This window comes from Chiloscyllium punctatum, chromosome 13, assembly GCF_047496795.1.
Source record: "Chiloscyllium punctatum isolate Juve2018m chromosome 13, sChiPun1.3, whole genome shotgun sequence".
NCBI lineage: Eukaryota > Metazoa > Chordata > Chondrichthyes > Orectolobiformes > Hemiscylliidae > Chiloscyllium > Chiloscyllium punctatum.
The window spans coordinates 105,737,091-105,753,885 of NC_092751.1; the positions used below are offsets into that span (position 1 = coordinate 105,737,091).

The 16,795-nt window shown below is 43.0% G+C and overlaps 1 long non-coding RNA gene across 1 annotated transcript in view; it reads right to left on the reverse strand.

Annotated features, from left to right (window-relative positions):
• Positions 1 to 14,264: 14,264 nt before the first annotated feature.
• Positions 14,265 to 16,795, reverse strand: part of LOC140484522 (uncharacterized) — a 42,516-nt gene continuing 39,985 nt past the window's right edge. Inside the window, exon 3 of the long non-coding RNA XR_011962225.1 lies at positions 14,265 to 14,490. This is a non-coding gene — a long non-coding RNA (uncharacterized lncRNA). The remainder of the gene's footprint in view (positions 14,491 to 16,795) is intronic.

Sequence of the window (16,795 nt, forward strand, 5' to 3'; positions counted from 1 at the left end):
AATGGTGTGTCTAACTGCCAGACTGGAAACAACAGACAGTCCCACTGGGGTGGAGGGAGGGGAGAGAGAACATGGTGACAGAGAATGTAACAAGCAAAGCGAAAAGAAAGGGAAAAATGGGAGTGAATTCACAATTTCAAGGTTTTGAGCTCAATATTAAGTCCAGAAGACTGTAAAGTACATTTGGCTTCCCACCGTCTCTGCACCTTCTCCCCATCTATTCTGTCCAGACCCTTTGTGATCGCGATGATCTCTGCCAAACCTCCTCTCAACCTTCTCTCCAATCAGAAGATTAGCCCTGGTCTCTCCAATCTATCCTTCAAACTGAAGACTCCCACCCCCACTGGAAGCATTCTTGTAATCTCTCCTGTTGTTTTTTTTTGGAGCCTTCACATTCTGCCTCACGTGTGGTGCTCAAGTCAAACTGGAATCGCATCAAACCTCAGCATTGCTTTCTGGCATTTGCACTTTATGCTTTGATTGTCAAAACCCAGGGGTGCCATTCACTTCTGTAACTCCTTACTCAGCCTGCTGCTACACCTTGTGCACTGCAGGCCCAGGTTTCTTTAAAACTGCACATGGTATTTTACCTTGTCTCCTTCTATTCTTCTTACCAAAATGCATCACTTCACACTCTCAGCATTAACCATGTACCCAGTCATCTTACTGACTTGTCTGCGTCTTTTTGGAGTCTATCGGTGGTCTTCTCACAGTGTACAATGTTTCTACACTATAACATTTAAAAGCCGAATCAGCATTATTACATTGACCAATTCTTGAGTAGATTAGATTACCTACAGTGTGGAAACAGGCCCTTTGGCCCAACCAGTCCACACCAACCTTCCAAAGAGTAATCCACCCTCCCTCTGACTAATGCACCTTACACTACAGGCAATTTAGCATGGCCAATTCACCTGACCTGCACGTCTTTGGACTGTGGGAGGAAACCCATGCAGACAAGGGGAGAATGTGCAAACTCCACACAGTCACCCAAGGCTAGAATTGAACCTGGGACCCTGGTGCTGTGAGGCAGCAATGCTGCCACTGTGTAAACTGATATTACTGACTGTAAAGTTGAGATAGCCAGTAGTTAACCACCATCTGCTCTCAAATCCTTTTGATTTTCATTCTGATTTCTCTTAACGTGGTTTGAATGATTTGGTTCAACCATTGCCTTGCATCTTTTGTAAATACTAAAGTGAATTAAATGTTGATGTTTTAGTGTCTTGGAAATTAGCTTGCAGCGTAACAGAATGAAGGGTATGATTATGGCTGGCACAATGTCACACTGAGGCATCTTTTGGTGCCTAAGGGTATTTCTTAAATGATCAGATTAATGCCCGTGGGAGTTTGGTGCTTAAGACCAAAAGGTAATCCATCAGAACTGTTTTCTTGAAGCCAACACAAGAGATAGCTTCCCAGGAGAGGGTCCTGTATGTCATGTTCTGTCTCTCTAATTGTAAATCATCTTACACCAAACACTACAGGGAGAGAGAAAGAGACAGAGTGAACATTTCAGATCAGGGACCTTTCACCGCCTCATGAAGAAGTTCGACAATTTCCCAGTTTCAACACAAGTACGCAGACAACAAAATTGTTGAGGTTAGAGGGAGACAAGAACAAAAGGGAAGATCACTGGATGGTAGGGGTTTTGTGTAAGTCCTGCCCATGCCTTCATTACACTCTGAGCAGTAGATTGATGTCCAAGATAGAGGATGGGAAGAATTTCTGGCTGTAACAGGCTGCTCCTTTTTTTGAGGTGTTTTAGGTGTTGGAGGTGATTTCCTCAAATTCCAGGAGCAACAATTACTGTTTTGTACGCTGTTGCATTGTTTTGAAAATTTGGAGGGAAAAAAAAAGTCAAACCAATGGCACCCTTAAAAGGCAGCACATGGTCTGTGCAGGAGAGAGAGAGAGAGGGAGAGAAAGAAACTGCTAACTGACACAGCAGTGAACCTGCACAGTTACTGTCTGCTGTTTGAATTCATGCATCGCTGGACATTGAAGGGTGTCTAGGAAAACTTAACAAACAACCTGTTTGGGAGAGGTCACAGCACAGAAACAAATTCGTTGAATAGTTTTAAGTATAGCCTTTCTGTAAATCTACAATAGTGAGTAGGATAGGCTCTTTCTTGATTATATGTTTTATTGAGGTATGTCTCTTGATTAAACTTAAAAATATAAGCCATAAGCATTAAGATAGCCTGGAGCAGTGTTTTGTAGAGGACTAACATGGTGCTATTTTCTGGGTCTGCAGATTGGAAGAAGCAAAAGTGACCTTTAGTAGAGTGATATGCTCTTCTTGTCACATGTGGGAGTTTAGGGAGAGTTTAAATGTTACTGAGGATTATATCTGCAATAAATGCCATTGGTTGCGAATTCTATCAGATCGAATGGATTGATTGGAGCGACAGTTAGAGGTAATGAGGAATATACAGGAGCAGCGGGAAGTGATGGATGGCAGTTATAGGAAGGGGAGAAAGTCTCAGATACAGACACATAGAAAGGTTAAATCCAGGAAGGGTAAGAAAGGTAGGCAGGTAGTGCAGGAGTCTTCTGTGGCTTTCCCCATTTCAAACAAGTATGCTGTTTTGGAAAATGCAGGGTGTGATGAATTCTCAGGGGAACGTAGCATGAACAGCTAAGTTTCTTGTATTGAGACTGACTTTAATGCATTGACGGGTACATCGGGTTTCAAGAGATCAATTGTGTTAGGGGACTCTCGAGTCCGAGGCACAGACAGACGTTTCTGTGGCCAGCAGAGAAAAATCAGAATGGTGTGTTGTTTCCCTGGTGCCAGGATCAAGGATGTCTCAGAGAGGGTACAGAATGTTCTCATGGGGGAGAGGGACCGGCAGGAAGTCATTGTACACATTGGAACCAACGACACAGGAAGGGAAAAGGATGAGATTCTGAAGGGAGGATATAGAGAGTTAGCAGAAATTTAAAAAGGAGGTCCTCAATGGTAGTAATATCTGGATTACTCCCAGTGCTACGAGCTAGTGAGGGTAGGAATAGGAGGATAGATCAAATGAATACATGGCTGAGGAGCTGGTGTATGGGAGAAGGATTCACATTTTTGGATCATTGGAATCTCTTCTGGGGTAGAAGTGACCCTGTATAAGAAGGATAGATTGCACCTGAATTTGAAGGGGACTAATATACTGGTAGGGAGATTTGCTAGAGCTGCTCAGGAGGATTTAAACTAATAAGGTGGGGAGGTGGGATCCAGGGAGATAGTGAGGAAAGAGATCAATCTGCGACTGGTACAGTTGAGAACAGAAGTGTGTCAAACAGTCAGGGCAGGCAGGGACAAGGTCGACTAATAAATTAAACTGCATTTATTTCAATGCAAGGGGCCTAACAGGGAAGGCAGATGAACTCAGGGCATGGTTAGGAACATTGGACTGGGATATCATAGCAATTATAGAAGCATGGCTCAGGGATGGGCAGGACTGACAGCTTAATGTTCCAGGATACAAATGCGACAGGAAGGATAAAAAGGGAGGCAAGAGAGGAGGGGGAATGGCATTTTTGATAAGGGATAGCATTACAGTTGCACTAAGGAGGATATTCCCAGAAATATATCCAGAGAAGTTATTTGTGTGGAACTGAGAAATAATAAAGGGATTATCACCTTATTGGGGTTGTATTTTAGACCCCCCAATAGTCAGAGGGAAATTGAAAAACAAATTTGTAAGGAGATTTCAGTTATCTGTAAGAATAATTGGGTGGTTATGGTAGGGGATTTTTTTAATAATATATTTTTAAATAGATTTTTAAATATTACAACAAATACAAAACAATACAATTCAAAACAGTACAAAAATAGTACAAAACTAAACTCAAATAATAAAAACAAATTCCCCAACCCACCCTCCTATACGAATGTATAAACCTATACAGAGAAGTATAAAATTTTAAAAAAACCTAAACTAGCTATTTAACTAACTAAATAAATACCTAACAACAAACAAATAAATAGTAATAAATCAGCCCAGCCAAACAAAACACTCATACATTCACAGTTCCTCCTCCCAGGATATTGGACTCATGAAACACAATCGTTACAGCTATGTAAAAGCCCTTGTTAGTGTGGCAGATAAATCTGTGTCCAGGTATTTCAAAAAGGGTTGCCATGTCTTGTAAAAATTCTCAGTTTTGTGGTGTACCATATTTGTGAGAAAATCCAGGGGAATATGCTCCATAACAATCTTCCGCCAACCCGACCGGCCTGGGGGGTTTTCGGATATCCAACCCAGCAAGATATTCTTCCTCGCACAGAATGTAAGAATATTGAAAAGTTTTGCCTTATGCGAGTCTGTAGGAAACACAATGGGTAGGCCCAAAAGGAGCGAAATAGGATCCTTCTCCATCCCTACATCTAAAATCCTCTCCATTGCACCCACCACAGCGCTCCAATATGTTTGAAGCCTGTCACAAGACCAAAGACAATGGGTAAGAGTACCCATACAGACCTTGCACTTGGGACATGCTGAAGATACCCCTGGTTTAAATTTTGACAAACGGTCTGGGGTTAAGTGGACCCTGTGGAGAATCTTCAACTGTAAAGCAATGGGTCCTATTGCAAATTGATGTCTTCCTTGCAGTCTCCCAAATATCCTCCCATGCCTCTGAAGAAACTTCAACACCCAGCTCTCTTTCCCACATCTTGCAGAGTCGATCAGACTCATCTGAGGTGACACCCTCGCCCAATTGGTGATATAGAGAACTGACAGAGAGTGTACTCTTAGCCCTTAGTATCCCTCTTTCTATGTCAGATTTGTAGGGATCAGTCAAAAGTGTGGTCCTTTTTTGAATAAAATGCCTAACTTGAAAAAAAACGAAAGAGGTCGCTATTAGGTAAGTCGTACTTCCATACTAACTGATCGAAGGACATCATTACGTCTCCCTCAAATAAATCACCCATGTAAGACATACCCATAGCTGCCCAATATTTAAATCCTGAATCTATCATACCTGGTTGAAAACTCGGCATACCCACTAAAGGTGTAAACAAAGATGTTTTGCCAATATTACCTTCCCTCTGCCGAATTGCCCTCCATGCTTTAACAGTATTGATGACTATTGGGTTATGGCAATATTCCCTAACTGTCCTCACCTTGTCCAAAAACAGCAAACTGGTAAGGGAGCACCTTGCCTGGGAGACTTCGATATCTTGACATATTGAAAGAGGGTCCCCACAAACCCAATCACTTACGTAGGTCAAAAGAGAGCTTAATTGGTAATTTTTAATGTCCGGAAGGTCTACTCCCCCAATCTGTGAGGCAACTGCAGTTTGGCTAATTTAATGAGGGGCCGCTTACGGTGCCAGATAAAGGAGCTGAACCTTTTGTTTATTGAAAATCAGGGGAAGCATCCGTGTAGGGTATAGCAAACGAGGGAGAATATTCATCTTAATAAGCACTATCCGACCCAACCATGAGACTGGAAGTGTTTCCCATCTTTGGAGATCTTGTTTAATTTTTTCAAATAATTGAGTAAAATTGGCTTTGAACAGCCAATCCAGAACTGGAGTAATGAATATGCCCAAATACACAAAACCCCCTGTGACCACCTAAATGGGAATCTATAGTCACTCTCAAGAGCCAACTTTTTCGTAAGACCACCCATAGGCATAGCCTCTGGTTTAGCAAAATTAATCTTATACCCTGAAAAAGCACCAAACGCATGAATGCATTGTATCAGGCGAGGCACTGAGACTGCTGGATTTGTCAAGAAAATTAGAACATCATCTACATACAGTGAGATCTTATGTAATTTTGACCCCACTTCTGGAGCTGATATATTGAGATCCTCACGAATGGCCTCTGCCAATGGTTCAATCACCAACGTAAAAAGTAATGGTGAAAGGGGACAGCCCTGCCGGTTGCCCCTAGAAATATTAAAATTGCTTGATCGTACCCAGTTGGTAATGACCACAGCGAGAGGTACACTGTAGAGAACCTTTACCCATCTTATGAAAACTTTGCCCAGACCAAACCGGTCTAGAGTATAGAAAAGGTACGGCTTCTCAACTCGGTCAAGTGCCTTCTCTGCATCTAAAGAAATCACCAATCCCTGTATTGACTGCTGTTGGCATGCTTGAATTACGTTACGCAGCCTCCTAACGTTATTGGAGCATCTGCGACCCTTTATGAAGCTCGTCTGATCCTCTTTAATAATAGAAGGTAACACAGTCTCCAGCCTTAAAGTAAGACCCTTAGAGAGGATCTTAAAGTCCACATTTAAGAGCGAGATGGGCCTGTATGAAGCACAGTCTTCCGGATCCTTCCTTTTTTTAAGGATAAGTGAAATATTGGCCTCTTTCAGAGATGGTGGGAGACAAACATGACTGTATGAATCATTAAACATATTCAGCCTGACAGTATACTTATAATTTCCTTATGGAATTCACTGGGAAGTCCATCAGGACTGGGCACCTTTCCACTCTGAAGCTGCCTCACAGCTTCCTGCACTTCTTGCTCTGATAATGGGGCATTGAGAAAGGACTGTTGTTCGGGAGTCACACCCGGGAGCTTCAGCTCTCTAAAAAAGGATTCCATTTTGGCCTGCCACTCCTCACAATTCTCAGACTGATATAACATGAGGCAGTTAAAATCTCCCCCTATAATGATGTGCCGAGACTTGAGACTTATCAGTTTAGAAAAAGCATCTACCAAGAATTTAAGAGGATGAGCTGGGGGACAATAAACATTTAAAATGCCATATTCTTTCCCATTTATCAAGGCTTTAAGAATTTACAAACCTCCTGTATGTGTTTTTTACACACTCCAACAATTTAAATGAGAGATGTTTCCTTACCAATATAGCCACTCCCCTACTTCTGGTATTAAATGATGAAAAATAAACTCGGTCAAAGCCATTCTGCTGTAATTTCAGATGCTCCTTGTCCTCCAGATGTGTCTCCTGTAACAAAGCAACATCCACCTTCTCCTTTCTAAGACTCAAGAGTACCTTCTTCCTCTTAATTGATGAGTGACTTCCCTTGATATTCCAGGTACACCATTTAATCAAATCATTAGCCACAATCTTCTGCAATTACATTTAAATTCCAGAGAGGAGGAACCCGAACCACAAATTGCTGCGTCTTAGTGTTGCATGGTCCACCAAATATAAAAACTACATAAACTAAAACCACTACATTTAACAAACATACAAAATTATTAAAAATAAAAAACAACAAAATCCAGAAAATAAACCAACATATAAAGTGCCAATAGCGCTGAGTAGGGCAACTCACCCCCTGCCTGGAGGGGGCAACTACCTGTCCCAAACTGCCCATAAATAGGCATCTAACCATCTCAACCACCTTCACTTCTCCCAGCTAAAGCCGCATCGCAAGCACAAGCTAAAAAGAATAAACACCCCATAGAATATCAATATGAATAAAAAGAATTCTTTATAAAAAAAAGGGGGAATAAATACCCCACCCATCCTTTAGTATGTCCTAACTTAGAAATTTAAAATGTACATCTTAACCACCGCCAGACATAATTTGAACCAAATTATTATCAATAGAGGTAAAAAAAGGGGAAAAACAAAGCCCTAACCGGATTTCCTCCATTTCTTTTACAGAATGATAAACGCATTCCCAATCAACGATATTTATACATACTACAATTGTTTAAATTAGGTTAGTTTGTCCACAAAGTCTCTTTTCTTCTCTGATGTGTCAAAGAGATGCATGGATCCATCTAAGGTGATCCGAAGCACTGCCGGATATCTCAGGAAATTCTGAATCCCAAGCTCCTTCAATCTTCTCTTGACACCATCATACGATTTTCGTTTCTGGATCACCGCCGCTGAAAAGTCCTGAAAAAAACATGATCTTAGACCCCTCGTAAATTAGGGCCTTTGGATCCTTCCCCTGGAGTCTGGAAGCCTCCATGACTCTCTCCTTATCCTGGTAATGATGGAACCGCATCAGGAAAGGACGAGGGCGTTGACCCAGACCCGACCTCCGTGCTGCGATCCGGTGAGCCCTCTCTATCTTCAATCCTCTCATGCCAGTCTCCAAGTCAAGGAATTTCGGAAGCCAATCTTCAACAAATTCCGCAGGCCGCTCACCTTCCTTCCCTCGGGCAGACCGATGATCCGAATGTTTTTTCTCCTGCCCCTGTTTTCAAGATCATCCACTTGGTCATGCAAATTACGAACTTGCGTCTTCAGGGCTTGGATCTCTTCCTTGAATGAACTGGCATCAGCTTCCACCACTGTGACCCTGTGCTCCACCTCATCCGTCCTCTTCTCCAGGTCTCCCAGCTGCTGCTGCTCGTGCTTCTGCAGCATGAGAGAGACTGGAACCAGCTTCTCTTCAATCTGTTTCCCCAACATCTCGTGAGATTTCGAGAGCTGGTTCACCAGGTCCTGGAGAGTAATCGACTCCGAGGCTGCTGCAGGCTGAGCTGCAGGCCCGGCCTCAGATGCTCCTCCTCCCTTTTTAGGCTTTTCTGGACAGCTGAAAATACAGGTAAGTCAATCTTTAAATGTTTCTTGGGGCTCCACAATCTTTCCAATGCCCCAAGGAATCCTGATGACCTGGGTTGGGTGGGTTAAAGGACCGTCCTGCTCCTGCTGCGATGCGAAGCTCTGCAGTGTGACCTTCTCAGATCGCCACCATCTTAGCTCCCCCGGTAGGGGATTTTAACTTTCCAAACAAAGACTGGGACTGCCTTAGTGTTAAGGATTTAGATGGAGAGGAATTTGTTAAGTGTGCACAAGAAAATGTTCTGATTCAGTATGTGGATGTACCTACAAGAGAAGGTGCAAAACGTGACCTACTCTCTTGGAAATAAGGCAGGGCAAGTGACTGAGGTGTCATGGGGGGAGCACTTTGGGGCCAGCGACCATAATTCCATCAGTTTTAAAATAGTAATGGAAAAGGATCTAAAAGTTGAAGTTCTAAATTGGAGGAAGACCAATTTTGACGGTATCAGACAAGAACTTTCAAAAGCAGATTGGGGACAGATGTTCACAGGTAAAGGGACGGCTGGAAAATGGGAAGCCTTCAGAAATGAGATAATGAGAGTCCAGAGACAGTATATTCCTGTTAGGGTGAAAGGGAAGGCTGGTAGGTATAGGGAAAGCTGGATAACTTGAGAAATTGAGGGTTTGGTTAAGAAAAAGAAGGAAGCATATGTCAGGTATAGACAGGATAGATTGAGTGAATCCTTAGAAGAGTATAAAGGGAGTAGGAGTATACTTAAGAGGGAAATCAGGAGGGCAGAAAGGGTTAAGGAGAATCCAAAGGGCTTTTACAAATACACTAAGGACAAAAGGGTAACTATGGAGAGAATAGGGCCCCTCAAAGATCAGCAAGGCGGCCTTTGTGTGGAGCCACAGGAGATGGGGGAGAAACTAAACAAGTATTTTGCATCAGTGTTTACTGTGGAGAAGGATATAGAAGCCATAACATGTCGGGAAATAGATGATGACATCTTGAAAAATGTCTATATTACAGAGGAGGAAGTACTGGATGTCTTAAAAAGCATAAAAGTGGATTAATGCCAAGAACCGGATCAGGTGTACCCGAGAACTCTGTGGGTAGCTAGAGAAATGATTGCTGGGCCCTTCACTGAGATATTTGAATCATCGATAGTCACAGGTGAGGTGTCGGAAGACTGGAGGTTGGCAAACGTGGTGCCACTGTTTAAGAAGGGCGGTAAAGACAAGCCAGGGAACTATAGACTGGTGAGCCTGACCTCGGTGGTGGGCAAGTTGTTGGAGGGAATCCTGATGAACAGGATGTACACGTATTTGGAAAGTCAAGGACTGATTATGGATAGTCAACATGGCTTTGTGCGTGGGAAATCACATCTCACAAACTTGATTGAATTTTTTGAAGAAGTAGTGGTGGAGGGTTATTTTTCAGACTGGAGGCCTGTGACCAGTGGAGTGCCACAAGGATTGGTGCTGGGTCCTCTACTTTTCGTTATTTATATAAATGATTTGGAATTGAACAAAGAAGGTATAGTTAGTAAGTTTGCAGATGACACCAAAATTGGAAGTGTAGTGGACAGTGAAGAGGGTTACCTCAGAGTACAATGGGATCTTGACCAGATGGGCCAATGGGCTGAGAAGTGGCAGAGGGACTTTAATTTAGATAAATGCAAGGTGCTGCATTTTGGAAAAGCTAATTAAAGCAGGACTTATACACTTAATAGTAAGGTCCTAGGGAGTGTTGCTGAATAAAGAGATCTTAGAGTGCAGGTTCATAGTTTCTTGAAAGTAGAGTCGCAGGTGGATAGGATAGTGAAGAAGGCATTTAGTATGCTTTCCTATATTGGTCAGAGCATTGAGTACAGGAGTTGGGAGGTCATGTTGCAGCTGTACAGGACATTGGTTAGGCCACTGTTGGAATATTGCATGCAATTCTGGTCTCCTTCCTATCGGAAAGATCTTATGAAACTTGAAAGAGTTCAGAAAAGATTTCCAAGAATGTTGCCAGGTTTGGAGGATTTTCTATAGGGAGAAGTTGACTAGGCTAGGGATGTTTTTCCTGGAGCATTGGAGACTCAGGGGTGACTTTATAAATGTTTATAAAATCATGAGGGGCACGGATAGGATAAATAGACAAGGTATTTTCCCTGGGGGTGGGGCAGTCCAGAACTAGAGGACATAGGTTTAAGGTGGGAGGGAAAAGATATAAAAGAGATCTAAGGGACAACTTTTTCACACAGAGGGCGGTACGTGTATGGAATGAGCTGCCAGATGATGTGGGGAGGCTGGTACAATTGCAACATTTAAGAGGCATTTGGATTGGTATATGAATAGGAAGGGTTTGGAGGGATATGGGCCGGGTGCTGGCAGGTGGGACTAGATTGGGTTGGGATATCTGGCCAGCATGGACGGGTTGGACCGATGGGTCTGTTTCCATGCTGTACATCTCTATGACTCTATGTGACAGTAAAATGTGCTTATTAATAATCTGTAACAATCACACTGTGATATATATGTTACGTTTTGTAACATAAGATGAGTTGTGGGTCAAACAACCCAACCATCTTCAGCTACTTCAGTAATGATCTTCCTCCATCATCAGATCAGATGTGGGGATTTTCCCTGATGATTGCACAAAGTTTAGCATTATTCCCAACTCCTTAGATACTGAAGCAGTTATGTTCAAATGCAACAAGATCCATCAAATTGTCAGGTTTGGGTTGACAAGTGGCAAGTAGCATTCACACAAATATCGGACAATGACCATCTCCAAAAAGGGAGAATCTAACCATCACTCCTTAATACCAAATGGTATTACCATTGCTTGATCCTCCGACGATCAACATCCTGGGGCTTATCACTCACCAGAAACCGAATGGGACTAGCCATGTCAATGGCTACAAGACCAGGGAAAAGGTTCAGAATCTTACAACAAATGACCACCTCCTGGGTCCCCAAGTCATCCTCCATCCACAAGACACAAGTCAGGAGTGTGACGGAATACTCCCCATTGCTAGCTGAGTTAAAGGTCACAATCAGATCAGCTATGATCTTATCGAATGGCAGCACAAACTCGAGGGGCTGAATGGCCTACAATTCAATCTATGCCTGTGTAAAGGGACAAGGGAATTAGAAGCCCAAGCAGAAGACCAAATGTAAAAATAGAAAGTGCAGTTTACATTTTGGATGTCTACAGTATTTTGCTTATATTGGAGGACTGAAGGTTGAATAAGCAGACTTAAAGCTAGAGATAATTGCAAAGAGATTTGGAGACATAGGGCAAAGAAGGATTTAAAGGTGACTTGATGCAATGTAAATGAATGAGGCCAGGACTCTGTGTGAAGTTGTTCAGAACTTTTTTTGCTGGAGGAGGGGTTGAGAATGGGTGAGCTTTTCAGATCGCAGTTGCTTTCTCAGATCTCGGTGGTGGAACTGAATTGGTCTCAGGATTCATCGCTTGAGCTTCACAGAGTGAGGACGCTGATGAGAGTGAAAATCGTGTGCCCAATTTCAGGACCAATTTCTGTCCTTGGAAGTTTACACCTGACTTTGTGACAACACACATCACAATGTTCAGAGCTAAGAACTTCCCGGGAAAGCTGGTGAGGTGGCGCTCTGGAAGAGGTTGTCAAAAGTTGTTGCGAATATTCCTTTTTCATCATGGCCTCTGGAGCAAAACCAGGAAATGGAATCACATCTAGTCCAGACCGGAAAGTTAGTGGGTTCTGCAGTGGTAGTGCCTCTCTCTCTGAGCCAGGAGATCTATGTTCAAGTCCCACCTGCTCCAGAGGTGTGACAGAATTCATCTGAACATGTTTATTAAAAATATCTATGACACAGAAGCATTCAGCCCAACAGATGCATGCTGTTTTCTTCATGCTGCATGAGCCTCCTTATAGGTAAAAACAATGACTGCAGATGCTGAAAATCAAATACTGGATTAGTGGTGCTGGAAGAGCACAGCAGTTCAGGCAGCATCCAACGAGCAGTGAAATCAACGTTTCGGGCAAAAGCCCTTCATCAGGAATAAAGGCAGTGAGCTTCAGGCTAATCCTCTTGCAAGGATGCCTGCCTTGAAGAAGTTTTCCTCCTCTCTCTACAAGAATCTCAGGGAGTCCCTCTCCCACTGCAACTCCCAGGTCATTTCCTCTGCTACTCTATGCTACTCTCTCCCCACCCCCACCCTCCTCTAGCTTATCTCTCCACGCTTCAGGCTCACTGCCTTTATTCCTGATGAAGGGCTTTTGCCCGAAACGTTGATTTCGCTGCTCGTTGGATGCTGCCTGAACTGCTGTGCTCTTCCAGCACCACTAATCCAGTATGAGCCTCCTTATAGTCTATTGATATATCCTTTTATCCCTTCCTCCCTCACGTGCTAATCTACCTTTCTATCATAGAGTCATACAGTCATACAGCACAGAAACAGACCCTTCGGTCCAACCACTCCATGCCGAACATAATCCCAAACTAAACGAGTCCCACCTGCCTGCTCCTGGCCCATATCCCTCCAAACCTTTCCTCTTCATGTACTTATCCAAATGGCTTTTAAACATTGCCATTGTACCCACATTCACCACTTCCTCAGGAAGTTCATTCCATGGACGAACCACTCTCTGTGTAAAACATTTGCCCCTCGTGTCTTTTTTAAATTTCTCTCCGCTCACCAAATAATTATTTATTTCAACCATTCCTGTAGCTCTGAGGTATTTTAGAACTAAGAGATCAAAGGGTTTGGGAGGGGGTGGGGGGTGGTGTGGTGCGGGCATCTGGATGGGTTTATGAATAGGAAGGATTTAGAGGGATGTGGGCCAAATTCTGGCAAATGGGATGAGATTAATTCAGGATATCTGGTCATCATGGACACGTTGGACCGAAGGGTACAATTCTATGACTGTATGAAAAACAGAAACAGGGTACTGAATTGAATGATCAGTCATGATCATCTTGAATGGGTTCAGGTTAAGGCCAAACAGTATTGTATGTTTCAATAAGTTCCATATTCTCTCTATCCTCTGGGTAAAAAAAAATTATTTTGAATTCCCTATTAGATTTATTGAAACTGTTTCGAACTTGGTCATTGTGTCACCCATTTACACCATCACTGTAGCAGCAATAGATTTATTACAGTGTTGCACATGTTTTGACTTAGCTTCAAGGAATGACAAGTAGGATTAGATTAGGTCCTATTAGTTGAATGAATTATCTACTTTAGTCAGCTAATTGTTGTAAAATTAGAAGAGGATAATTATAAATATTCTATTAAGCTAAATGAATCTACAAGGCTAAAGCATTAACACGCATTAAGTAGTGTTAGTGTTGGTGTGTTTACTTGCATTGATTAGAATGGCTGGTTCAGGATTAAAGGGGTTCTGGTGTTTTGAGATTTAACCAGCAGCATAGGCAGCAAAGATGACAACGTTGTCACCTAATTCATTTGAAACAAAATCTGGGGTCAGATAAGGACAACTATGATTAGATCAACTATGACTCAAAGATATAAACCAAGCAAATTTATTGATTTACACCAGAGATTACCAGACAATCGGCTGAAGGAAGTCAATAAAAGAAGGGGACTTAGTGAATGTAAAATGTGAATAGCCTCAAATGTTCACTCCCCCCAAATATATTTGGTTCAAACTGCAAAAGCTGAAATATAAGGGAAGTTGTTTCAGTTACAGCAGGATTCACTGGCAACACCATAGATGTAAATCCGATGTAGAAATTTAACATGAGATTTAATCACTTGGATGACCAAAAAAAATCATGAAGCAGGATTCTTTATTCCACAGGTATCAGGTAATTACAAACATGAAAGGAAATTAAGATTAAACATAGAGTTAAGTCTGGCGTATGCATCTGGTTGAGGAAATCCCTTTTAAGTCAAATCCCTCTTTCCATGAGGACTCTTCCCCCAAAGACACGCAGGGAGGTTCCATCTGGCTGCCCTCCCTCACCATTGCCACCTACTTTTGAAGATCTCATTGCAAAACAGGACGGGCTAGAGAAACTCAGCAGGTCTGACAGCATCTGTAGAGAACGAGAAACAAATTTTTGAGTCCTCTCTGACCAAATTCCTACAATGAATCATAATAGATTGAAAACATTAACTTTTTTTTTCTCTCCACAAAATAGATTGAAAAGTCTGATTAGTTGTTACCTGGCTGTGGAAAGGGATGTTTGGGAGGAACTTATGAGAACACAATGTTCTTCATCAGAAATTACCGGAAACTACAAAGTTGAATACCTTTGTAGGACAATAAGACAAAGCTTTAGTTGAACATATCTTGCTCAGCTCAGTGCCTCCAATGCATGGTGTTCCTCTCAGTGCCAGACTCAAGTTGCTTAAGTCAGAATTGGAATCGAGCATACAGCCCATGTTTCATAGAAAGTAGAGCAGTACAGCACAGGAATAGGCCCTTCAGCCCACCATGTCTACTCTGACCATGATGCCAATCTAAACTAATGCCATCTCCTTGTATATGGGCCATATCTCTCTATTCTCTGCCTGTTCTGATGTCTGTCTAAATGCCTTTTAAACATTGCTATTGTATCTGATAGGATCAAGGATAACCCCAAGGCATTTTATGCGTATGTGAGAAACCTGAGAATGACGAGAACGAGGGTAGGTCCGATCAAGGACAGTAGTGGGAGACTGTGTATTGAGTCAGAAGAGATAGGAGAGGTCTTGAACAAGTACTTCTCTTCAGTATTTATGAACGAGAGGGACCGTATTGTTGAAGAGGAGAGTGTGAAACGGACTGGTAAGCTAGAAGAGATACCTGTTAGGAAAGAAGATGTGTTGGACATTTTAAACAACTTGAGGATAGACAAGTCCCCCGGGCCTGACGGGATATATCCTAGGATTATGTGGGAAGCAAGAGAGGAAATTGCAGTACCATTGGCAATGATCTTCTCGTCTTCACTGGCAACGGGGGTGGTACCAAGGGACTGGAGAGTAGCGAATGTTGTGCCCCTGTTCAAAAAAGGGAATAGGGATAACCCCGGGAATTACAGGCCAGTTAGTCTTACTTCTGTGGTAGGCAAAGTAATGGAAAGGGTACTGAGGGATAGGATTTACGAGTATCTGGAAAGACACTGCTTGATTAGGGACAGCCAGCACGGATTTGTGAAGGGTAGGTCTTGCCTTACAAGTCTTATTGAATTCTTCGAGGAGGTGACCAAGCATGTGGATGAGGGTAGAGCAGTGGATGTAGTGTACATGGATTTTAGTAAGGCATTTGATAAGGTTCCCCATGGTAGGCTTATGCGGAAAGTCAGGAGGCATGGGATAGAGGGAAATTTGGCCAATTGGATAGAAAACTGGCTAACCGGTCGAAGTCAGAGAGTGGTGGTAGATGATAAATATTCAGCCTGGAGCCCAGTTACAAGTGGAGTTCCGCAGGGTTCAGTTCTGGGTCCTCTGCTGTTTGTAATTTTTATTAATGACTTAGATGAGGGAGTCGAAGGGTGGGTCAGTAAATTTGCAGACGATATGAAGATAGGTGGAGTTGTGGACAGTGAGGAGGGCTGTTGTCGGCTGCAGAGGGACTTAGATATGATGCAGAGCTGGGCTGAGGAGTGGCAGATGGAGTTCAACCCTGCCAAGTGTGAGGTTGTCCATTTTGGAAGGACAAATAAGAATGCGGAATACAGGGTTAATGGTAGGGTTCTTAGTCAGGTGGAGGAACGGAGGGATCTTGGGGTCTATGTACATAGATCTTTGAAGGTTGCCACTCAGGTGGATAGAGTTTGTAAGAAGGCCTATGGAGTATTATCATTCATTAGCAGAGGGATTGAATTCAAGAGTCGTGAAGTGATGTTGCAGCTGTACAGGACTTTGGTTAGGCCACAGTTGGAGTACTGTGTGCAGTTCTGGTCGCCTCACTTTAGGAAAGATGTGGAAGCTTTGGAGAGGGTGCAGAGAAGATTTACCAGGATGTTGCCTGGAATGGAGAGTCGGTCGTACGAGGATAGGTTGAGAGTTCTCGGCCTTTGCTCGTTGGAACGGCGAAGGATGAGGGGTGACTTGATCGAGGTTTATAAGATGATCAGAGGAATAGATAGAGTAGACAGTCAGAAACTTTTTCCCCGGGTACAACAGAGTGTTACAAGGGGACATAAATTTAAGGTGAAGGGTGGAAGGTATAGGGGAGATGTCAGGGGTGGGTTCTTTACCCAGAGAGTAGTGGGGGCATGGAATGCGCTGCCCGTGGGAGTGGTAGAGTCAGAATCATTGGCGACCTTTAAGCGGCATTTGGATAGGTACATGGATGGGTGCTTAATCTAGGTTAGAAGTTCGGCACAACATCGTGGGCCGAAGGGCCTGTTCTGT